A 24,480-nucleotide genomic window follows, 5' to 3' on the forward strand; every position below is an offset into this window, starting at 1 on the left:
CTTTGCTTTCATTGGTCCAAGTTCCTGTGACGTGGTCAAAGGCACCAATCTCTTGGAGGCTTAAAACTTGCTGCTTTCATGGTCTGGACCACTCACGGCCCCTCTTCACCTGGCTGATTTCCTCCGGGAAGTTCATGTCAGGCCTCCCTGGGTTTATATCCTCATGGCCCCTGACGCGCCCTTTTTTTTCAATACTCTTCACACTTTTATCTCCTTTTTTTAATCTGTGTTTTTCACTGAGACTTAGCTGCATGCTTGGCATTTAGCTTTATCTATTGAATAACTGAATGACAATCTTTCCCTTTTTTTCGCACACATATCTTGGAGAATAAATAATGTATGTGTATAAGAAATATCTCTCCATCTGTCTAACCTTTTGGACTAAGTCGTCTTTCACATTTTATTCTGAAGATACCCTTCTGGCTTCACGTGGTATGACCATGTAGAGTTTTTCCTGAAAGATTATTGGGTTAGACAAGGAGTGGAGGGTGAGAGAATGAGATAGTTTTTCTTATTTTCATTTCCACAATTGACACGTGTGTGTGTGTGTTGCTTGGAAGGGATTTGGCAAGATTTATTGTGTGTATGTATGTGTTCAATCACTCAGTTGTGTCTAAGTCTTTGTGACCCCATGGACTGTAGCCTGCCGGGCTCCTCTGTCCATGGGATTTCCCAGATAAGAATACTGGAGTGGGTTGCCATTTCCTTCTTCAAGGGATTTTCCCAACCCAGGAATCGAACCCATGTCTCTTGCATCTCCTGCATTGGCAGGTGGATTCTTTACCACTGCACCACCTGGGAAGCCAAGATTTACTACCATATACCTTTTAAATGACTTAATTTACCAAAGTCAAACTTACACACTTTGTTAAAAAACCAGAATTGAGCTGATTTAAATTTTTCTGAACAGCTAGCCTTTGACTTACACAAACTATCCTAAACCTCAATGATTTAGCCCTTGAATATTTCATGTTTTCTAAGAGTATTTTCAAAGTTATATTAGTCAAAATGTGTTTGAAAACATTTTAAGGACTCAAAGTGAAGTAAATATGGATGTAAATCAAAGAGAACTATCCTGGAACTGAAAAAACCAAGTTTGACTCCACATTAAATGGGATTTATTCAAAGCACAGTTAGGGCTTTATGAGAAAGTAAAGACAGATGTGGGCCCCCAAGGACTTGATGGAAAAATGTGAAAAATGTGAAAAACATTGAGTCAGAACTCTGTATCAAACAACAACACAATCATGATTTATTTGACACCAGAGATTCATCTAATCAGCTCTTGACATCTTTCCCGGGACATGGTGCCTTTGGATAGAGAGGTATTCAACCTGTGTTTTCTTTCCCTGTGGAGTGAGCTCTTTCCGGCTTTGTGAAAGCCTGGTCATTTTAACCAATTTGGGTGGCTTTCTGGAACCAAGTTTGCAGGCTACCACATTTGCCCTCATTTAATCTTCTGACCAGAAGCAGGAGCTTGTTATGAAAACAGATCGGGCTAAGGCACAGCTGAATTGGAATCCCACCTTTCCCACTAACCTGCAAAGTGATCTTTGATCAATAATTTCCCTAGAACTCAGTTTCCTCATCTGGAATGTGGAAATAATATTGTGTGTGTGTGTGTGTGTGTGTGTGCGTGCGTGCACGCAGTCAATAGTGTCCAACTCTTTGCGACCCTATGACCATAGCCCACCAGGCTTCTCTGTCCATGGGATTCTCTAGGCAAGAATACTGGAGTGGGTTGCCTTACCCTCCTCCAGGGGATCTTCCCGACCTGGGGATTGAACCCACGTCTCTTGTGGCTCCTGCATTGGCAGGAGGATTCTTTACCACTAGCGCCACCTGAGAAGCCCTGGGGAACTAATACTATCCTTAGTAAATGCTGCCTGCGTGCTAAGTCGCTTCAGTGGTGTCCAACTGTTTGTGATCCCATGGACTGTAGCCTACCAGGCTCCTTTGTCCATGGGGATTCTCCAGGCCAGAATATTGAAGTGGATTGCCATGCCCTCCTCCAGGAGATCTTCCCAACCCAGGGATTGAATCTGTGTCTCTTGTGTTTCCAGCATTGGCAGGTGGGTTCTTTACCACTAGCGCCACCTGCGAGATCCAAATGCTGCCTGGCCCAATGGTAAATGTTCAATGCTGCTGCTGCTAAGTTGCTTCAATCGTGTCCACCTCTGTGCGACCCCATAGACGGCAGCCCACCAGGCCCCGCCGTCCCTGGGATTCTCCAGGCAAGAACACTGGAGTGGGTTGCCATTTCCTCCTCCAATGCATGAAAGTGAAAAGTGAAAGTGAAGTCGCTCAATCGTGTCCGACTCTTGGCGACCCCATGGACTGCAGCCTACCAGGCTCCTCTGTCCATGGCAGGAGGAGCATTTTCATTTCCTCCGTCCATTTTCTATAATGTTCAATAAGTTGTACCTAATTGTTACTAGGCAACGCATATTTCTCACGTACAATAATCCAAGTGATCTTTTGGAACAGTTCATTCTGACCAGGAGTAGTACAAGTCAGGGAACTGTGCACCGCTGATGTGGCTTCTGATACGGAGGATCCAGGTAAGTTTCCACATGCCTTTCCCACTTTGATTTAATTGAGCAATTCTTTGAAATCTGAGCCTGTGTCCCTCTTCCCCCGTGAAATCCTAAGCCCGCTGAGGGTAAATCCCACATCTGATGGGTTCATCCTCAGATTCCTGGCACCTTGAAGAGTGCCTGACATACACCAGAAGTCCGGAGACAGTGTTTGGGTTCCCCGGGGGTTTAGTGGTCATGTCAGAAGTCAGTTTTCAATCACGCATTCACTGCACATTTTAAGATCATTACAGTTAGTGCCAATGTTTGTCTCTTCATTCCTGGGGAGGGAACGACAAAGTGTGAACATTATTTTATGTCAAGGAGGCTGAGCCACTGGGATCCAGCCCCGTGACCCCAGGAGCCAGGAGTCAGGTGACCCTCTCTATCTCCCTGCTCTTTATCCACCTGCCCCCTCTGTCTCCGCTTCTCTCTTCATTTTAGGTTCCAAAGCCTGTCATTTCTACTAAATGCTTGAGCGCATCCCCAGTAAGTTATTTTGCCCTCTGGTTTTCTTTCATCCCCACTTGGAAATTTCCAACCCCAGATGAACCTGTTCACCTCCCTCCCCTCGTCAACATGTGAACCCTGAGCACAGCTGGAGGAAACGGCACAGCTGGCCCCACGGGTGCTGTTAGTCTGCGGTCACGTCCCCACGCCCGACAAAGCTGTGTCTGCTTCTCTAGAGAGCTCACTATTTCTCTCTTCTTAAACCTCTGATCTTCCCCATCTCTCTCACTCTCCGCTAGTGCAACTCTCGCCAAGGCCCTGAGAGATTGGAGCCCTAGACTTGCCTCCCTGTGCTCATCACTCTTTCCCCTTCCCTGCTCCTACGATTATAGTGGAGGGGGGATCTCTCCTCTTGACAAAGGCTGAAGCTCGCCCTGAGACCTGGATCTCACCCTTACAAACCTTCTCAGGAGCCTTAAGACAGTTACCGCCTCCTATTTGGAGTCTTCAATCCCCCCCTACCCCAACCCCTCACTCCTAAATGAGGTCCTTTCTGTAAGTTTCCATATGAAGAAGCCCTACTTTGGCCCTCATGTACCCTCTGGCCAACCCCCTCTATCTTTTTCTTTCTTTTTTAATTTTTAATTGAAGGATAATTGCTTTGTAGTATTGTGTTGGTTTCTGCCAGACATCAACGTGAATCAGTCATAGGTACACATATGTCCCCACCCTCCCACCTGCCTCCCCATCACCCCTCTAGGTTGGTACAGAGCCTGGGGTTGAGTTCCCTGAGTCATACAGCGACTTCCCATTGGCTGTCTTTTTTACATACGGTATGTTTCCATGTTACTCTCGGCATATATCCCACCTCTCCCCCCGCATCATGTCCATAAGTCTGTTCTCTATATTTGTTTCTCCACTTCTGCCCTGCAAATAATTTCTTCAGTATCATCTTTATAAATTCCATATATATGCATTAGCATATGATATCTGTTTTTCTCTTTCTGACTTTACTCTGTATAATAGGCTCTGGGTTCATCCACCTCATTAGAACTCAAATGCATTCCTATTTATGGCTGAGTAATAGTCCATTACATATGTACCACAGCTTCTTTATCCACCCATCCTTTGATGGACATCTAGGTTGCTTCCATGTTCTAGCTATTGTAAATAGTACTGCAATGAACACTGGGATGTATGTGTCTTTTTCAATTTTGGTTTCCTCAGGGTATATGCCTAGGCCTGGAATTTCTGGGTCAGATGGTGGTTTTATTCCTAGAATTTTAAGGAATCTCTATACCATTTTCCATAGTGGCTGTATCAATTTACATTTCCACCAACAGTGCAAAAGGGTTCCCTTTTCTCCACACCCTCTCCAGCATTTACTGTTTGTAGACTTTTTGATGATGAGCACTCTGACCCGTGTGAGGTGATATCTCATTGTAGTCTTGATTTGCATTTCTCTAATAATGAGTGATGTTGAGCATCTTTTCATGTGGTTATTAGCCATTTGTATGTCTTCTTTGGAGAAATGTCTGTTTAGGTCTTTTTCCAATTTTGTGATTGGGTTGTTTGTTTTTCTGGTATTGACGTGTATGAGCTGCTTGTATATTTTGGAAATTAATCCTTTGTCAGTTTTTTCATTTGCTTTTATTTTCTCTCATTCTGAGGGTTGTCTTTTCACCTTGCTTATAGTTTCCTTTGCTGTGCAAAAGCTTTTAATTAATTAGGCCCCACTTGTTTATTTTTGTTTTTATTTCCCTTACTCTAGGAGGTGGGTCATAGAGGATCTTGCTGTGATTTATGTCATAGAGTGTTCTTCCTATGTTTTCCTCTAAGGGTTTTACAGTTTCTGGTCTTACATTTAGGTTTTTAACCCATGTTGAGTTCATCTTTGTGTGTGGTGTTAGAAAGTGTTCTAATTTCATTCTTTTACATGCAGCTGTCCAGTTTCCCCAGCACTACTTATTGAAGAGGCTCTCTTTGCCCCATTGTATATTCTTGCTTCCTTTGTCAAAAATAAAATACCCATAGGTGTGTGAGTTTATCTCTGGGCTTTCTATCTTGTTCTTTTTCTTTCTTTTATTAAAAAAAATTTTTATTGAAGTATAATTGATTTATAGTGTTGTGTTAGTTTCTGCTGTACAGCAAAGTGAGTCATTATACTATTTCATATTTCTACTCTTTTTTAGATTCTTTTCCCATATAGTTCATTACAGAGCATTGAACTGAGGTCCCTGTGCTATACAGTAGGTTTTCATTAGTTATCTATTTTAAATATAGTAGTGTGTATATTTCAATCTCAGTCTCCCAATTTATCATTTCTTCCCTTCCCCCCACCACCTAGGTAACCACAAAATCATTTTCTACATTTGTGACTCTTCTTCTATTTTGTAAATAAGTTCATTTGTGCCCCTTTTTTTAGATTCCACGTATAAGTTATAAAATATGATAGTTGTCTGTGTCTGACTTACTTCACTCAGTATGACATTCTCTAGGTCCTTTCATTTGGAAAACTCAGCAGTGGCCACAGGACTGGAAAAGGTCAGTTTTCAGAAAGGCAATGCCAAAGAATGCTCAAACTACCACACAATTGCACTCATCTCACACACTAGTCTCCAAGCCAGGCTTCAGCAATACATGAACCATGAACTTCCAGATGTTCAAGCTGGTTTTAGAAAAGGCAGAGGAGCCAGAGATCAAATTGCCAACATCTGCTAGATCATGGAAAAAGCAAGAGAGTTCCAGAAAAACATCTATTTCTGCTTTATTTACTATGCCAAAGCCTTGGACTGTATGGATCACAATAAACTGTGGAAAGTTCTGAAAGAGATGGGAATACCAGACCACCTGACCTGCCTCTTGAGAAACCTATATGCAGGTCAGGAAGCAAGTTAGAACTGGACATGGAACAACAGACTGGTTCCAAATAGGAAAAGGAGTACGTCAAGGCTGTACATTGTCACCCTGCTTATTTAACTTATATGCAGAGTACATCATGAGAAACGCTGGGCTGGAGGAAGCACAAGCTGGAATCAAGATTGCCAGGAGAAATATCAATAACCTCAGATACGCAGATGACACCACCCTTATGGCAGAAAGTGAAGAGGAACTAAAGACCCTCTTGATGAAAGTGAAAGAGGAAAGTGAAAAAGTTGGCCTAAAGCTCCACATTCAGAAAACTAAGATCATGGCATCTGGTCCCATCACTTCATGGGAAATAGATGGGGAAACAGTGGAAACAGTGTCAGACTTTATTTTTGGGGGCTCCAAAATCACTGCAGATGGTGACTGCAGCCATGAAATTAAAAGACGCTTACTCCTTGGAAGGAAAGTTATGACCAACTTAGATAGCATATTCAAAAGCAGTGACATTACGTTGCCAACAAAGGTCTGTCTAGTCAAGGCTATGGTTTTTCCTGTGGTCATGTATGGATGTGAGAGTTGGACTGTGTAGAAAGCTGAGTGCCGAAGAATTGATGCTTTTGAACTGTGGTGTTGGAGAAGACTCTTGAGAGTCCCTTGGACTGCAAGGAGATCCAACCAGTCCATTCTAAGGGAGATCAGTCCTGGGTGTTCATTGGAAGGAATACTAAAGCTGAAACTCCAATACTTTGGCCACTTCATGCGAAGAGTCGACTCATTGGAAAAGATCCTGATGCTGGGAGGAATTGGGGGCAGGAGGAGAAGGGGACAACAGAGGATGAGATGGCTGGATGGCATCACTGACTCGATGGACATGAGTTTGGGTGAACTCAGGAGTTGGTGATGGACAGGGAGGCCTGGTGTACTGCGATTCATGGGGTTGCAAAGAGTCGGACACGACTGAGCGACTGAACTGAACTGAACTGAGGTCCATTCATGTTGCTACAAATGGTAATTTTTTTGTCCTTTCTATTGCTAATATTCCATTGTGTGTATATATGTGTGTGTATATGTATTTAAAAATTCTACATCTTTATCCATTTCTCTGTTGATGGGCACTTAAGTTGCTTTCATGTCTTGGATATTTTAAATAGTGCTGCTATGAACATTGGAGTATATGTATCTTTTTGAATTATAGCTTTCTCTGAGCATATGCCCAGGAATGGGACTGTTGGATCATATGGTAGCTCTATTTTTAGTTTTTTAAGGAACCTCCATACTGTTTTCCATAGCAGCTGTACCGATTTACATTCCCACCAGCAGTGTAGGGGGGTTCCCTTTTCTCCACCCCCTCTCCAGCATTTGTTTGTAGATTTTTTTGATGATGGCCATTCTGACTGCTTTGAGGTGACACCTCATTGTAGTTTGGATTTGCATTTCTCTAATATTTGACGGTTTTGAGCATCTTTTCATGTGCTTTTTGATCATCGGTATGTCTTCTTTGGAGAAGTGTCTATTTAGGTCTTCCCCCATTTTTTGATTAGGTTGTTTGCCTTTTTTGTTCCTGAACTGCATCCTCTCTCTTGTTCAGTCTCCATGTGTCTGGCCCCCACCCCCAGTCAGCAAATGAGAACATGCTCCTCTTGGCTTTCTCGGGATCATATTCTGCCCATCTGGTGTCACCTTGAGGACCCCTTTCTGCAGTTTCCTGCTCTGTCTCTGCATCCTCTACACACCCAGACACCTGATGTTGGTCCTGCACCTCTTTTCACCACCTGCGGCCAGAAGCCCCCTCCCCCTGCCATTTATCACATATTAGATTAAATGTTTCTTCTCAGCTCAGGGTCCCCAGCTGCCTGCTCACCTGCCTAGATCTTCCCTGAGCCTTTCTGAAACATAACCATCTAACACTGAGCTCACAAACTGCTCCACCCCGGGTCATCCTCCTGTGTCCCTTCACTTCAGTGAATGGCACTAATTCCATCTAGCTGCCCTTGACCAGGGGGCTGGGAATGACCCTGGGCTCCTCCCTCATACTTCCACATCCAGTCAGCTCCTGTGCCCTACTGATACTCCCGTTTCCTTATCTTTGGAATCTCCCCCACTTCCTCCCACCCCAGCAGCAGGGCCCCAAAGTCTCACTTAGAGGAGCCATCACACAACTGACCTCTGTGGCCCCAGTCTTGACCCTGAGAAGGTCTTCTACAGAAGCATATCTGGCCACGTTGCCTTCCTGCTTTAACCCCTTCAGGAGGGCAGTTACGTTGCTCTAGGAATCGAGTTGAAACTGCTAACACGCCCACAAGCCTGTGCCTACTCTGGCCCCTGCAATCCATTCTTCATCCCTCCCCTTTCACATCACTCTCTTGTTGCCCACACACCAGGCTCCATGGACTGTTTCTGATCCCCAGAGGTGCCCGAGGCCTTGGCCCATTTGGGTCCTCCTGCGTGTACTTCACACACAGGAGTAGCTGCTCACCATCCTCCAGATCCAGGCGGGCCGCTCGCCCAGGGAGCCCTCTTTGCTCTCAGCCCCCACCGTCACCGAGGCCCCACCGGCGTCCTCCCCGGAGCCCTTTCCACCGGCGATGCTGTCACTGCTTCCCTGATCGTGTGCTCTGTGTCCTTCGCTAGGCTGTTAGCTCGACAGAGATGGTGTCTGATCACTGATCACCTGCTGGTGCTTCCCCTGCACCCCCTTCAGGGCCTGGCGCCCTGTAGTTCATCCAAGAGCATTTCAGTGGGAGAATGGTTCGGGGGCACTGAGCCCAGGGTGGGTGTAAAATCAGGCCCCTGTGGTCGTGAGACCTGTGACTCTGGGAACAAGTCCACTGAACTTTAGAACCAGAAGGGACCTCAGTGGTGATCACGCTTGAGCCTCTCTTTGTTAAAGATAAGGAAACTGTCCATCTGAGATGATAACGGCTGGTCCAGGGACAAGGCGGTGGGAGGCAGCCTGAGTCTAAACCCTGGCCTCTCTGTTCTCAGCATACAGCTGCCGCTGTGCTTAAGTGCGCCGGGTGGGAGGCACCTGGACCGAAGGGCACTCTTGACTTAATGAGGTTGTAGCTTCAGAGAACATAGATTTGTTGTCTACTTTTCTTTTCCTCCCTCTCTCCCCCACCTTCCTCTTTAAACAAAAAAAAAATCTATTTGGATAAATAAAGTTAATAAAGTTAAGATTCAAAACAGAAGTGAAAAGGATATACTTTTACAGTGTTGCCGGGATAGCTTCGAATTGAGTGTAGTTGAAATTTCACACTGATTTAGGATAACTCTGGATATCAGAAAGTTAAAGCATTAACCTGGTATGTTTAGGAAGAGAACTCTGTCAGAAGACCATAAATGATGTCTCCTCCTAAAAGGTGGACTTTGACCATCCCAGTGGATGAAGCCAAGCATCTCTCCTAAGAGGCTTTCTTCAGATCGGCAAATGCAAGTCATTGGAATGGCCACTGGATGGAACCATTGAGCTGTGCTGCAACTGTCTTCCTTTCAGTAAAAGAGACATTTCTAATGAGGGATTTGTTGTTCAGTCGCTCAGTCCTGACTCTTTGCCTTCCAATGGACTGCAAAGGCCTCCCTGTCCATCACCGACTCCTGGAGCTTGCTCAAACTCATGTCCATTGAGTCGAACCATCTCATCCTCTGTTGTCCCCTTCTCCTCCTGCCTTCAATCTTTCCCAGCATCAGGGTCTTTCCCAATGAGTCAGGTCTTTGCATCAGGTGGCCAAAGGATTGGAGTTTCAGCATCAGTCCTTCCAATGAATATTCAGGACTGATCTCCTTTAGGATGGACTGGTTGGATCTCCTTGCAGTCCAAGGGACTCTCAAGAGTCTTCTCCAGCACCACAGTTCAAAAGCATCAATTCTTCGGTGCTCAGCTTTCTACACAGTCCAACTCTCACATCCATACATGACTACTGGAGAAACCATAGCTTTGACTCAATGGACCTTTGTCGGCAAAGTAGTGTTTCTGCTTTTTAATACGCTGTCTAGGTTGGTCATAGCTTTATTGTCATAGCTTTTATTGCAAGGAGCAAGTGTCTTTTAATTTTATGGCTGCAGTCACTGTCTGCAGTGATTTTGGAGCCTAAGAAAATAAAGTCTTTCACTGTTTCCATTGTTTCCCCATCTGTATGCCATGAAATGATGGGACGGGATGCCATGATCTAATGAGGGATTAGGTGAAATAATTGTACTCTTTGTGCCTTTACACAAGTTCTGTCATGCTTTCAGGCAATTCAGCGGTCACGGTTTCAAGTTCTATGTTAATCAGTAAAGAATTCAATTTTCCAACAAACAAAAAGGGGTGGGCATTTGTTAAGTATAAACTCACACCATATAAGTTCATTGACAATTCTGAGTCCTTCTGAGTTTGAGGAATGTGCTGAAGAGTCTGTATGTCCAGGTGCTGAAGCCGATTCAGACTTGAGTTTCTGACTCAGTCCATCCCAGCCGCTCAGATCTCCGCTCTTCTTTTGAGATCAGAAGCAGCAAAGATATTTTTTGACAATAGTTGCTACCATTTTGCTCTGTTTCCTGATTCCTCGTCCCTACCCTTTTCCAGCTCTCCTGCTTTCCATCCATCTTCCCACCTCTCCCTTTCTTAATTAATTCTGTTCCTCCTTTCCAACAAGGATTATTTTTTTGCCTCTGTGGTGCTTAAGGTCCCGTGCTAGGCAGACACTGGAGGTATGATGGTGAGCAAGATAGACAACCTCTATACCCACACAGCTTTTAGTCTTCTAAGAAGACAGACTGTTAAAAAAGCAATTTTACATTTTTTGCCTTCAGTCTTTTTTTAATTGAAGTATAGTTGATTTACAACATTGTATTTATTTCTGCTGTAAAGCAAAGTGATTCAGATATACACATACACACACATATCCTTTTCTTATATTTTCCATGATGGTTTATCATAGGATATTGAATATAGTCCTTTGTACTATTCAGTAGGACCTTGCTGTTTATCCGTTCTATACATAATAGTTTGCATCTGCTAATCTCAAACTGAAAAAGCAAGTTTAACATACAGCTGTGTGAATGCCTTGCCTGCAGAAGTACAGGATCCAGGAGGAGAAAACTGGGGCTCGTATGTGAAGGTTGAGAGTTCACCGGGTAACAAAAGGGGCTAGAAGAGGAATGTCAGAAAGTTCCAGAATGGGGGAGCAGCACGAGGCGCTTCCTCTAGCTGAGAAAGCATGCGGCCCCAGGAGCGCTGAACGGGGGTGCACAGATGGGGGCACTCTGGCCAGGGGAGGAGAAAGGAGGTGAGCAAGGCGAGAGGATGCTGCCCAGTGAGCCAGTCAGACAGGGAGGGCTTTGTCAGGCATGCTGAGGATTTCGTGTGATGTCTAAGGACCATTGTGAGCCATTAACTTAAAGCCTTTGTAAAACAGACACACTTAGAAAGCACAGAAGGGTATACAGCATGGGGTGTGGGCTCTTCCGTCTCATGGTCTTCTAGGAAAAGACAGCATCACTGCCCAGGCTCAGGCGGACCCATCCACCCTGCAGGCACCCTGTACCTCTTTTCCACCAATTGGGGTCTAGAGACATACCCTTGGAACTCACATGTATTTGTTATATATATGGGCTTCCCTGGTGGCTCAGACAGTAAAGAATCTGCCTGCGATGCAGAAGACCTGGATTTGATCCCTGGGTTGGGAAGATCCCCTGGATGAGGGCATGGTAACCCACTCCAGTATTCTTGCCTGGAAAATCCCATGGACAGAGGAGCCTGGTGGGCTACAGTCCACGGGGTCACAGAGAGTCAGACCCGACTGAGCAACTAAGCACAGCACGGCACATATATATATTAAATATATAATATATATTTGATTTTTGCTTCCATTTTGTTGATAATATAACGAACATTAACAGAAGAATGTCCTGGACTGTGTGATGAAACCTCGGGTTGAGCGATCAACCCCATCCATTTCCATCTTCTCTGGAAACATTTCTGCAATCTTGTCAAAACACACTCCCTGAGTTTAGAGCCGGGGAATTCTTGGCACAATACTGAGCCAAGGAAAAAAATAAGAAGCAGCTTAGGATAAGTGACGCGGAGGATGGCTGGGATACCATCCATGCCGGGTAGGAGTGGGGAGATGCTGGAGATTTAGGCTAGACAGTGAGCAAGGTCACAGCAGTGAAAACAGGCTGACTGGGGCACTCATAAAGCAAGCTGAGGCTGCCGTCTGGAAAATCAGGTCCCGGCATCAGCTTTCAGGATGTCTCTGGTGTCTGGTCGGATGTTAGCATTTTTCAGTCAAGGACTGTAAGTTCGGAGGAGTGGGTGGAGAACAGGAGATCTCTTTGATGGCTGGTTCCTCTGAAAACAATAAATAGCTTCTGGAGAGAAGGGCAGGCATCTGGGTGTTGGCTTGGCCAAAGTCAGCAGCGGTTTATCCACCCACAGACAACAAAAAGGGAGGATGGACCTAGGAAGCGGACTGTGGGCTCCCGGCCAGTCTAATCCTGCTCCCAGCAGCCTGGAGGAGTGGTCTGGGGGCATTTCAAAAGAGAAAGATGTTAAGAAGTGTTCAGAAACAGCCCACTGTTGAGAAAGAATCTGCACAAGCTTGAGTAAATGTTGTCTTTTTACTCTGGGCCTGCGCTGAGGAGGAGGTCTTTTGTTTTTCCCCTTCAGTTTATTTTGGTTTGATTTTTCCCCCCTTCGATTTATTTTATTTTATTCTTCTACGTTTGCCAAACAATTTGACATTTATATTTGATAAACACAAAATCTACCGCTTGAACCATTTTTGCATACGCAGTTCTGTGGGAGTGAATACATTCAAACTGTCATGCAGGTGTCGTTCTTAAAAAATTTTGATTGGAATAGAGTTGCTTTACAATGCTGTGTTAGTTCCTACTGTGCAGCAAAGTGAATCAGCTATATGTATACATACATCCCCTCTTTTCTGGATTTCCTTCCCATCTAGGTCACCACAGAGCACCCAGTAGAGTTTCCTGTGCTGGACAGCAGATTCCAGTCAGTTATCTGTTTTATATGCTTACATGAGTCTTTTTCAGTTCAAACTCACGTTCCTTCAGTGCTCGTTTCACTTCATTTTCTGAGAACAGATGAGGTAATATGAGGTTCCCTGAAAATCCTGGTGTCTCCCCTTTGCTTTTGCGCTTGTCTGGAAGCACCCTTTGGGTCCAGTCTGCTGTGGAGGGATCGGAAGTCTGTGTTTCAGCCAAGCTCTGATATTTACCTTCAGATGAATTTCTACCCGCCCCCCAGGAAACCACTGGGTTTTAAACAAAGGACTTACCCTGCCCTAGAGGTAGAGCCCTCTCTTCTCAGACTTGATGGCTCCAGCGCCAGGCCTGCCAGCATCTCCCCAGAGACGCATCGGTGGGGCGGGACGGATGCGAGACTTCCCCGGCTGTACTCCTTGTTCCAGCAGCGTTCAGGCTGCAGGAAAACACGGCCTGTTCCATTCAGGGCGGGAGTGGGGGCAGGGGAAGAAGCGAGCATTTATAGAACCAGCCTCGATGTTGTCGGGAAAGAATGAGGTCACACACGTGAGGCAGGGGCGCACGTGCTAAGCCATCTCCATAAGGAGGAGCTGTTTTTATTCCCAAGACTGTACCCGAAGGAGGTGGATCACAAGAAAACAGCCAGGTTTTCAGGAAACTTGTTTTTAAAAATTGTTTCAGGCATGTGTTTCCATCTCATACACTCTCTCGACACCCATGATGACGCGGATTGGTACTCAGGCCCGGACTCCCTGTCTCGTGGTACCGCAGCTGCCCTTGGGCTCCTGCTCATCATGGTGGAGAAACGGGTTGAAGTACGTTATTCAGTTTGAGGAGGTGGGAAATGTTTTCTGATCTTACCCTAATCTTTTTTTTTTTTTTTTTTTTTTGGACTGGGCCTTGTGGCATGCAAGATCTAATTTCCCTGACCAGGGATTAAACCTCTGTCCCCTGCATTGGGAGTGTGGAGTCTTAGCCACTTGACTGCCAGGGAAGTCTCCGATCTTATTTTAAGAGAACTGAAACATTTCATTTCTTGAACATTCTGGCTAAGTCCAGGTTTGATTTTCCCAGATGTGCTGCACAACATTAAAATAGAGTAAGATGATGATAACAACATCAATGCATCAAACCAAAAACACTGCAGGAATGCCATAAACTATATTTGATGGTAATTCTTCAGTTCACTTCAGTCGCTCAGTCATGTCCAATTCTTTGCGACCCGATGGACTGCAGCACACCAGTCCTCCCTGTTCATCACCAGCTCCCGGGGTTTACTCAAATTCACATCCATTGAGTTGGTGATGCCATCCAACCACCTCATCCTCTGTCGTCCCCTTCTCCTCCTGCCTTCAATCTTTCCCAGCATCAGGGTCTTTTCCAATGAGTCAGTTCTTCACCTCAAGAGGCCAAATTATTGGAGCTTCAGCTTCAACATCAGTCCTTCCAATGAATATTCAAGACTGATTTCCTTTAGGATGGACTAGTTGGGTCTCCTTGCAGTCCAAGGGACTCTCAAGAGTCTTCTCCAACATCACAGCTCAAAAGCATCAATTCTTTGGTGCTCAGCTTTCTTTATAGTCCAACTCTCACATCCATACATGGTAATTCTGGAAACTTGCAAAAAGGAACATTGTTTACAGTATAACATGAAGGGATTGCATGTATTTTACAAGTGAAACTCTGCCTTAAAAAAAATGCATACGGATGGGACTGAGGTCTGAGATTTAATGTGCAAAAAAATGAAAATGGATGTTGCTGTAGCATGCTAATTTCCACCAAGTATTTAAATGGGCGAAATGTAAACAAAACCATTTTGGAAGGTGTGTCAGAGGAGGGAGCAGGAAAAGAAGATTAAAGTATAAGATACAAAACGGGAAACTTGATGTCCCCTAATATATAGCTGTAGAGAATGGCACTTTCTGGTGGGGTGGGGAGGGAAGCAAAACTATGATGTCAGAGTTTTGCCTCCAGTTTCTGGGCTTGGCTCTCTTGACAGTGATAACCACCTACCTGGGCAGGTGTGAGGTCACTGCCCTTGGGAATCGACTCTGAACATGGGGTGTGGACTCCTACCCCACATTTCCAACCTGTTCACGCTGCCCTGGGGCCTCAGGATCCTGACAGGCCCCTTTGTTTGGTTACCGATCAGATTCTCTGTTCAGACTTTGCCCCAGATTCTGCCTTTCAGAGCACATGCTGTTTACAGCCTGAAGCTCTGCTCGTAACCCCACCCACCGCTTAGCACTCAGGTTCCACCTGGGGCCCCACCTGCCCCGAAGGGAGATCACCCTGGGCAAGCTCCCCCTTCCCTGTAACAACCCTGCTCCTCCTTAGGAACTTGCCTTAGTCACCAGACAAGGCAGGGATGTTGAATCCTGGGTGCCAACCAAAGTTGACACAAAAGAACATGCTCTCGTGCATTCCGTTTAGGGAGGTGGCTCATGGGCTGGCTTGTGATGCGGCATCAGCTGGGGGTGCATTGTGGAGGGAGAGGCAGAGGACAGGGACTGTGCATACGAAAGCAGAAGGGGCAGCTGCAGGAAGCCTGGGATTGACAGGTGAAATTATTGTTGGCCTAATTTATACAGGAAGACTGTCCACTGTGTCAGAAAGGTGGGTGTGAAGGAAAACCAGATGTGGCCCTGCCCACCAGTGGCTTATGAACTAGCGGAATGAATGCCATGCACACCACATACGGTTACAGCTCGTGGTCAACTGTGAGTGCTGGAGAGGAGGGGTTGCCCACGGTGGGGAGAAGGCAGCTCGCAGCACAGGCTGGAGAGGCAGGTTGAGTCACTGCATGATCCGTTACCTGACTACAGGCCAGGCCTTGGCCATAAGGTGGGGAGATGCTGAAAGAAGAGCCAGGAGCAGAGTAGAGACCTCCTGGAGGGACTGTGCCATACGGCCAGCTTGGGGACCACTGATTTGACGTGGACCCTACATTTTATGAGGGATTAGGTTAGATGACCCCCCTGCCAAGAGGCTAAGGGGCTTTCTCAAACTTGCAAAGCTTTTAGTGAAAATAGATTAGTTCCAACACCCCCCAAAAGGTGTCTCTTTCTTAAGTTTCTGATGTTCGCTCAGAAGATAAGCCACCTAAGTGGCCCTAGCATGAATGGGCACCTTGAATATGTTGACAGCGTGCGAGATTGGGTGTACCTCTCTGGGCTGTGAGTCCACAGTGCCAGGTACAAATGGGGCCTCTGCATTCACTATTATGACTTGGCCACAACACACTCATTGTGGCTGAGTGCCAGCCCATTAGTAAGCCACAGCTTGTTTTCCTGAATGGGCTGGTGGAGGCTTGCTCCATTGTCTCCCGTCACTCCTCCTCCCCTTGACTATTCTTCCCTGAAGACATGACCATGAGCATTCAGCCCAGCAGGGCTGGGAGATGGTTATTCCCTGGGCCCCCCACCCCTACCCCAAAGAAGTGCCGATGAGCTTATTCTACACAGTGAAGTTAGAATCAGAATCATACGGTGGCCACATTTAAAAGACGACCTTATCAAAATTACACGACAGCAGCGATTCACTTGTTATTTCTGTGAGTTTCTCTACAAGGTGAGTGCACATTTGTTGAGTTCTCTTTTGCCATCCCCCACACCCGTGCTTTGAGTCACTCCCTTGCTCAGGATTTGGTTATGTATTCGAAGCAATAGACACATGCTTCCTTTTCGTGCGCAGTAGAAAGTATGGTGGATGCTTTTCCAGGACTTCCCAGGGATTCCATTCCATCTACCCAGGTGATCTCTAAGGTCCCTGCTGGTTCCAAAATGACCCTTGGAACTTGTACTTAATTCACGTTATATGACATGGAGGCCAAGGAGTTAGAACCCTTGGGCAAGTTACTCAGCTCAGTTTCACTCGATGAATTCTATTCTGCACGCAGTCACCTGTAACTGCAGTCTGCCTCACTTTATGCCACGTAGAAGGTTGTGGGTGACGCAGACAAGCGTGAGACATGTTCCTGCCTCCTGCCCAGGAAGAGATCATTTCACTAGAGAAATATAATGGGAAGTTGAAAAGATTACATACTACAAAGTAGGACATATGTGTGTGTGTGTGTGTCTACATGCATGTGTGCTCAGTTGCTCGGTTGTGTCCGACTCGTTTATGAAAACCCCACAGACTATAGCCTGCCAGGTTCCTCTGTCCAGGGGATTTTTCAGGGAAGAATACTGCAGTCAGCTACCATTTCCTTCTCCAGGGGATCTTCCTGACCCAGGGATCGAACCTGTGGCCCCTGCATTGCAGATGGATTCCTTACCACTGAGCCACAGGGGAAGCCCACCATGTGTCTACATATACACGTGTATAGTGATAAAGGCATCAGGTGCTGAGCATGAGAAGTTTAGATTAGGGTGTACTAGTGCACCCCAATAACCCCTAACGTGTGTTGAGCACTTATTCTGTGCCAGCATCCTTCCAGGATCATGTACATTTATTAACTAATTCTCATAATTAAGTTTTTACCCAGGAGGTAAGAACTGTTATTATCTCCCTGTCTCAGATGAGGAAACTGAGTACAGTAAAATTAAGTCACTTATTCATGGTCACAGAGTCAGTAAGTGGCAGAGGCAGAATTGAACCAAGGAAATCTGACTGCGTGTATGCTCTTAACTGCCAGTTTACAAATACCACCAACCATGAAAGGTCTTCCTAAGAATAGAGCAGGAAAGAATAAGCCGATTTAGGTCAGTTGGAAAAAGAAGAGAAACTTTCACAGGCAAAGAGGTGGCTGGAGGGCTGGAGTGGAAACAAGCTGATGTGTCTGGGGTGGTGAAGACGTGGGGTGGGTGGAGAGGATGGTCCCTGATGGAGGCGTTGGGAGAGCGTAGGTGCCGTGGGTTCCAAGATGGAGGCATTCGCTTCTGGGAGCTGCTCATGCTGTAAAGCTGGGCGGTCCTTGGCAAAGTACTTTTTAAATGTGCTTATTTTCTACACAGAATCTTAGTTGTGGCATGTGGGATCTAGTTTCCTGACCAGGGATTGAACCCCAGGTCCCCTGCCTTGGGTGTTTAGAGTCTTAGCCACTGGACCACCAGGGAAGTTGCAGGAAAGTACTTTTGATGGTTTTTAATAGAGCATCTGAAACACTCTTCTAGAAGGATTGATTTATAGAACTGGAAGACTCCCCAATACAGAGTTGACAGTGTATGTATCTTGGGATTTTCAATGACCTCTTCCTTTTTTTTTTTTCCATTGATCCATGGGGCTTCTAACTTTATAAATTAAATGAGCATGTATTATTTTGTCATGAGAAAAACTAAGAAAAAGAAAATGAGTTAAACTACTTAAAAAAACTGCAGAATGGATCCTCTCTAAAAGTGTACTCAGGCATGGGTTAGGGTTTGTACTTTAAAAGTCTGGAGATGAGTTTTATATTGTGTTGCTATATATATATATATATATATATATATATATATATAATTGTATTTATTTATTTTTGGCTATGTGGTGCACTGTTTTCGCATTGCAGTGGCTTCTCTTGTTGGGTATGGGCTCTAGGGCACATGGGCTCAGTAGTCGTGGCTCCTGGGCTCTAAAGCACAGGCTCAACAATTGTGGCACTCGGGCTTGGCTGCTCCATGGCATGTGTGATCTTCCCGGGCCAGGGATTAAACCTGTGTCTCCTGCATTGGCAGGTGGATTCTTTACCACTGAGCCGCCAGGGAAGCCCTGCCTTATCTTTTAAGCATGTCGCTATGCACATTATTCTAGGCGGCCTGACAGGGTTTTCTGTGTGGGCCATCTCAGGCATGTCAGGCCTCATTTGGGCTTCTGGTAAAAGGGATATTTGTGCCTTGTTTTCTGAGGGCGGGAGGGGAGCTTTTCCTTTGTAAATAAGATGGTTTGGCAAACGAGACAAAAAGAAAAGACGCCACTAGCAGACTGGGAGAGATGGGGATGAGAAGAGAGAGGGAACATTCCAGTCCAGCAGTCAGAGTGGAGTCAGTGTCCAGGACAGGACACTGGAGAAAGAGAGAGGCTGGCAGGGCTGGAGGGATGTCACGTGTGTGTGCTCCTGTGAAAGAGTTGAAAAATGCCAACTATGACTTCTTCTTAATTATTTATTTTAAAAGTATATTTTAAAATTTTATTTATTCTTTGGCCACACCATGCAGCATTCTGGATCATAGTTCCCTAATCAGGAATTGAACCTGCACCCCACCCCCACCCCACCCCACTGCAGAGGTTTAGGGAAGTCCCTGACTTCCTTATAAATAGTACAGAAAAATCTGACATACGTCAATGTAGTAGAAAAGACCCAAGTCACATTGTACATCCCTTCACATAAACCACTCTTGGGATTGAAATATTGTAGTTATATTGCAAGGATTTTGCATAGATCCTTGTTCAGTTCAGTTCAGTTCAGTCACTCAGTGGGCGACCCCATGGACTGCAGCACGCCAGGCCTCCCTGTCCATCACCAACTCCTGGAGTCTACTCAAACTCATGTCCATAGAGTTGGTGATGCCATCCAACCATCTCACCCTCTGTCGTCCCCTTCTCCTCCTGCCTTCAATCTTTCCCAGCATCAGGGTCTTTTCCAATGAGTCAGTTCTTCACATCAGGTGGCCAAAGTGTTGGAGTTTCAGCTTCAGCACCAGTCCTTCCAATGAATATTCAGGACTGATTTCCTTTAGGATGGACAGGTTGTATCTCCTTGCAGTCCAAGGGACTCTCAAGAGTCTTTTCCAATGCCACAGTTCAAAAGCATCATTCTTCAGTGCTCAGCTTTCTTTATAGTCCAACTCTCACATCCATACATGACTACTGGAAAACCATAGCCTTGACTAGATGGACCTTTGTTGGAAAAGTAGTGTCTCTGCTTTTTAATATGCTGTCATGTTAAATAGTTGGTCATAACTTTTCTTCCAAGGAGCAAGCGTCTTTTAATTTCATGGCTTGGCTAGATCCTTGAATAGTATTCAAACATGGAGAGAGAGAGAGGCAGAAGATTGCTTAATTTCTGATATTGGAACAAGATTCACTTTGAAGTTCCTCAGTTTGCATATTTGGCTCTGTACTTGTTCCTCATCCATATTTATTTTCATCTTTTTGAAGTCACAAACTGTTGAGCTTTGCTATGTCTTACACAGGATTTGTACTCTGTTGATATGGCTCCATTCCCAGCATATGGTGAAGCAATTCTTTTCTGACACCTTCTTAAAAGGAGGCTTAGAGTAAACACAGGCCTGTGCACACACTTGAAGTACTTGAAGCAAATACTCACTAATCTTTATCTCCCTTGATGCCTTGCACTGTTCTTTGTATGTGGTAAAGCTAAATAATTCATGAATGTGAAAGGCATGTTGCATAGCAAGGATATTAGATGACATGTTTTCACCTTCTTCCCTTACCTTTCTGTTTTATGCAATGAAATCATTACAGAGTCTGCAAGGCAGAATGTCTGGGATCATACAGCTAACTGGCCCTGGGAAAATTACTTAAACTGACCTTCAACTACTTCTCCTACAGCTCCAACACTGACTTGGAAAAGTTGCCTAACCTGAGTTTGCTCAGCTACAACATGGGTATAATAATAGCACCTTGAGACTTCCCTGGGGGTCCAGCAGCTGGGACTCCATGTTCCCAATCCAGGGGGCCTGGGTTTGATCCTTGGTCAGGGAACTAGACCCCACGTGCTGCAACTAAGAGTTTGCATGCTAAAGATCCTGTGTGCTGCCCTGATGCAGCCGAATAAATAAATATCTTAACCAAACTAATAATAATAGTAGTGCCTACCTCAGGCAGAGGAACCAGAGATCAAATTGCCAACATCTGCTAGATCATGGAAAAAGCAAGAAAGTTCCAGAAAAACATCTATTTCTGCTTTATTGGCTGTGCCAAAGCCTTTGACTGTGTGGATCACAATAAACTGTGGAAAGTTCTGAAAGAGATGGGAATACCAGACCACCTGACCTGCCTCTTGAGAAACCTATATGCAGGTCAGGAAGCAACAGTTAGAACTGGACATGGAACAACAGACTGGTTCCAAATAGGAAAAGGAGTATGTCAAGGATGTATATTGTCACCCTGCTTATTTAACTTATATGCAGAGTACATCATGAGAAATGTGGGGCTGGAAGAAGCACAAGCTGGAATCAAGATTGCTGGGAGAAATATCAATAACCTCAGATATGCAGATGACACCACCCTTATGGCAGAAAGGGAAGAGGAACTAAAAAGCCTCTCGATGAAAATGAAAGAGGAGAGTGAAAAAGTTGGCTTAAAGCGCAACATTTAGAAATCGAAGATCATAGCATCTGGTCCCATCACTTCATGGGAAATAGATGGGGAAACAGTGGAAACAGTGTCAGACTTTATTTTTGGGGGCTCCAAAATCACTGCAGATGGTGACTGCAGCCATGAAATTAAAAGCTGCTTACTCCTTGGAAGGAAAGTTATGACCAACCTAGATAGCATATTGAAAAGCAGAGACATTACTTTGCCAACAAAGGTCCGTCTAGTTAAGGTTATGGTTTTTCCAGTGGTCATGTATGGATGTGAGAGTTGGACTGTGAAGAAAGTTGAGCCCAGAAGAATTGATGCTTTTGAACTGTGATGTTGGAAAAGACTCTTGAGAGTCCCTTGGACTGCAAGGAGATCCAACCAGTCCATCCTAAAGGAGATCAGTCCTGGGTGTTCATTGGAAGGACTGATGCTAAAACTGAAACTCCAGTACTTTGGCCACCTCATTCGAAGAGTTGACTCATTGGAAAAGACTCTGATGCTGGGAGGGATTGGGGGCAGGAGGAGAAGGGGACGACAGAGGATGAGATGGCTGGATGGCATCACTGACTCGATGGATGTGAGTTTGAGTGAACTCCGGGAGTTGGTGATGGACAGGGAGGCCTGGTGTGCTGCGATTCATGGGGTTGCAAAGAGTCGGACACGACTGAGCGACTGAACTGAACTGACCTCTCAGTATTGTTATGAGGATGAAATCAGTCCAGTGTGCAAAGGGCTTAAAACAGTACTTGCCACATGTTAAGTACCACTTAGAGTATGTAGTTTCATCATCACCATCTTATGGGATTGAGAAAGAGTAATGTGTACCTCGGGTGCTCTCAGTTATAATTGTAGTGATTGGTTGCTTTGTTGCCTTTGATTCCTTCAGTCATTTGCTGAATGGCTAGTTGTACATTTGAATAGAAAATTAAGTATTATGAATAATAATGAGATAGTTTAATCAGATCTTCTGAGTTTGGGTTTTTTTTTTGCGAGGGGGGAGTGGAGTGTGGGTGTCTGACCATATTTAACAAGATTTACAGGCTCACTAGGGGCATCATTTCTCAGTCAAAATTCCTTCCATTCATTCACTTTGGTAGGATGGAAATCTGTGCCCTTTTCATTTATAAACGTTCATGACCTGGGGCTTCCCTGGTGCCCCCATGATTAAGACTTTGCCTTCTAATACAGGGGGTGGGGGTTCCACCCCTGATCAGAGAACTAAGTTCCCACATGTCTGGGGCCAAAAAAAAAAAGACATAAAACAGAAGCAATACTGTAAGAAATTCAATAAAGACTTTAAAAATGGTACACACACACACACACACACACACACACAAAATCAGTGACCTAAGAAAATCCCATGGACAGAGGAGCCTGGTAGGCTGCTGTCTATGGGGCCGCATAGAGTCAGACACGACTGAGCGACTTCACTTTCACTTTTCACTTTTTGTGCATTGGAGAAGGAAATGGCAACCCACTCCAGTGTTCTTGCCTGGAGAATCCCAGGGACGGGGGAGCCTGGTGGGCTGCCGTCTATGGGGTCGCACAGAGTCAGACACGACTGAAGCGACTTAGCAGTGGCAGCAGCAAGTCTATAATGACACTAGATTAGAAACTCTATCGCTTAGAGTTGGGAGACTTTGAATCAAGTACTCTTGTAAGTTTCAGTGTCTTCCTCTGGAAAAAGGGAAAAATAGGGCCTCCTTCCCAAAGTGCTTGTGAAACCCGTCATAGTAACAGTGTCGAAGCTGTGCTGAGCGCTGACTCTGTGCCAGGTTCTAAGTCTTTTTTTTTAATATGTATAATTGTTTTATAAAAATGATCAAATTATATATGGTTTTCTGCATTTTACTTTTAAAAAAGATTTTTATCATTATTATTTTAAACACCAGAAACATTTTATATGGGGGTATAGCCAATTAACAATGTTGTGATAGTTTCAGATGAACTGTGAAGGGACTTAGTCATACATATACATGTATCCATTCTCCCCCAAACTCCCCTCCCATCCCAGCTGCCACATAATATTGAGTTGGGTTCCATATGCTATACAGTAGGTCCTTGTTGGTTATCCATTTTAAATATTCTGCTCCAAGTGTTGAACTTACTTGAAGAACTTAGTATGATGCCCAGCCCTCTGTAAGCATGAGGTATGGTTGTTCTTGTTACTCGGAGTCTGAAGAGGTGGATGTAGCCAGATTGGAAGGTGTAAGCTTGAGCTAAGGCATCAGAAGGTCATGGTGGAGGTGGGATTTGAATCCTATCAGTGTGGCTCCAGAGTCCATGACTGCACGCCTTGTGTGACTGCCGCCTATCCCTGCAGTCCTCTGTCCACCTGTGTTCCAGCCCAACTCTGTTATGCACCCAACTTGCCCTTTGTCTCCTTTGGGGGATCACCTCCCTGGGGAATACACACCCTCTATTTGGTACATGTGGGCTTCCCAGGTGATGCTAGTGGTAAAGAACCTGCCTGCCAGTGCAGAAGACGTAAGAGACGTGGGTTCTATCCTGGGTTGGGAAGATCCCCTGGAGGAGGCATGGCAACCCACTCCAGTATTCTTGCCTGGAGAATCCCATGGACAGAGGAGCCTGATGGGCTACAGTCCATGGGGTCGCAAAGAGCTGGACACGACTGAAGTGAGTTAGCACACACACACAAGACTGTCAGTCTTGAAGCCTGTCCTGCTCAGCTTCCTGGGAATCCCCAGGGCACTTTGCACAGGGGAGCTTGACAGCAGGGAACTCTTCAGAGATCACTGTGTCCCTGCCTCTCCACTCCCAAGTCTCACACTTGATATACACTACTTGAGTATATGACCAATGAACTGATAATCTTGGAACCCAGGGCTCACCTCTCACATCTGTCTTCTAGAATCTGGGGGAAGGACAGGAGTGTGAAGGACCCCACCTTTGTCATCTGATCACTGCCCCAGGTGAGATGCACATTTGCCCTGACTTTGCTCTGTCAGCCTCCTCCTCTGTGTCATCCCGTGACTTGGTTCCCTCCAGAAGAGAGTAGAGGTGGCTACATACATGAAGCTTCCAGCCTCCACCCTCACAAACAGGGTCTGTATATGTAAAGCCAGGGGAGCCCATTGGAAGACACACACACACAGAGTCCTAAATTTTGGACACTCTCTGAAACCTGGAGCGGTCCATCAGAGTTCACCGTGTGTCAGGTCTGAAAGTCCTGTGCTTAGTAGCTCAGTCTATGTCAGACTCTTTGTAACCCCATGGACTGTAGCCTACCAGGTTCCTCTGTCCATGGAATTTTCCAGGTAAAAATACTGGAGTAGGTTGTCATGCCTTCCTCCAGGGGATCTGCCCAACCCAGGGATCGAACCCAGGT

General features: G+C 45.4%; 1 protein-coding gene and 1 long non-coding RNA gene across 3 annotated transcripts in view; one reads left to right on the top strand and one right to left on the bottom strand.

The window, feature by feature from the left end:
• PDGFRL (platelet derived growth factor receptor like) overlaps positions 1 to 24,480 on the top strand; it is a 75,125-nt gene that overhangs the window by 25,567 nt on the left and 25,078 nt on the right. The window lies entirely within an intron of this gene.
• LOC123332217 lies at positions 12,262 to 13,318 on the bottom strand. Its single transcript, XR_006549012.1, has 3 exons — positions 13,178 to 13,318; positions 12,918 to 13,069; positions 12,262 to 12,401 (listed from the first exon to the last, which is right to left on the bottom strand). It is a non-coding gene; the product is annotated as an uncharacterized LOC123332217 (long non-coding RNA).

This window comes from Bubalus bubalis, chromosome 1, assembly GCF_019923935.1.
Source record: "Bubalus bubalis isolate 160015118507 breed Murrah chromosome 1, NDDB_SH_1, whole genome shotgun sequence".
NCBI classification, from domain to species: Eukaryota; Metazoa; Chordata; class Mammalia; order Artiodactyla; family Bovidae; genus Bubalus; species Bubalus bubalis.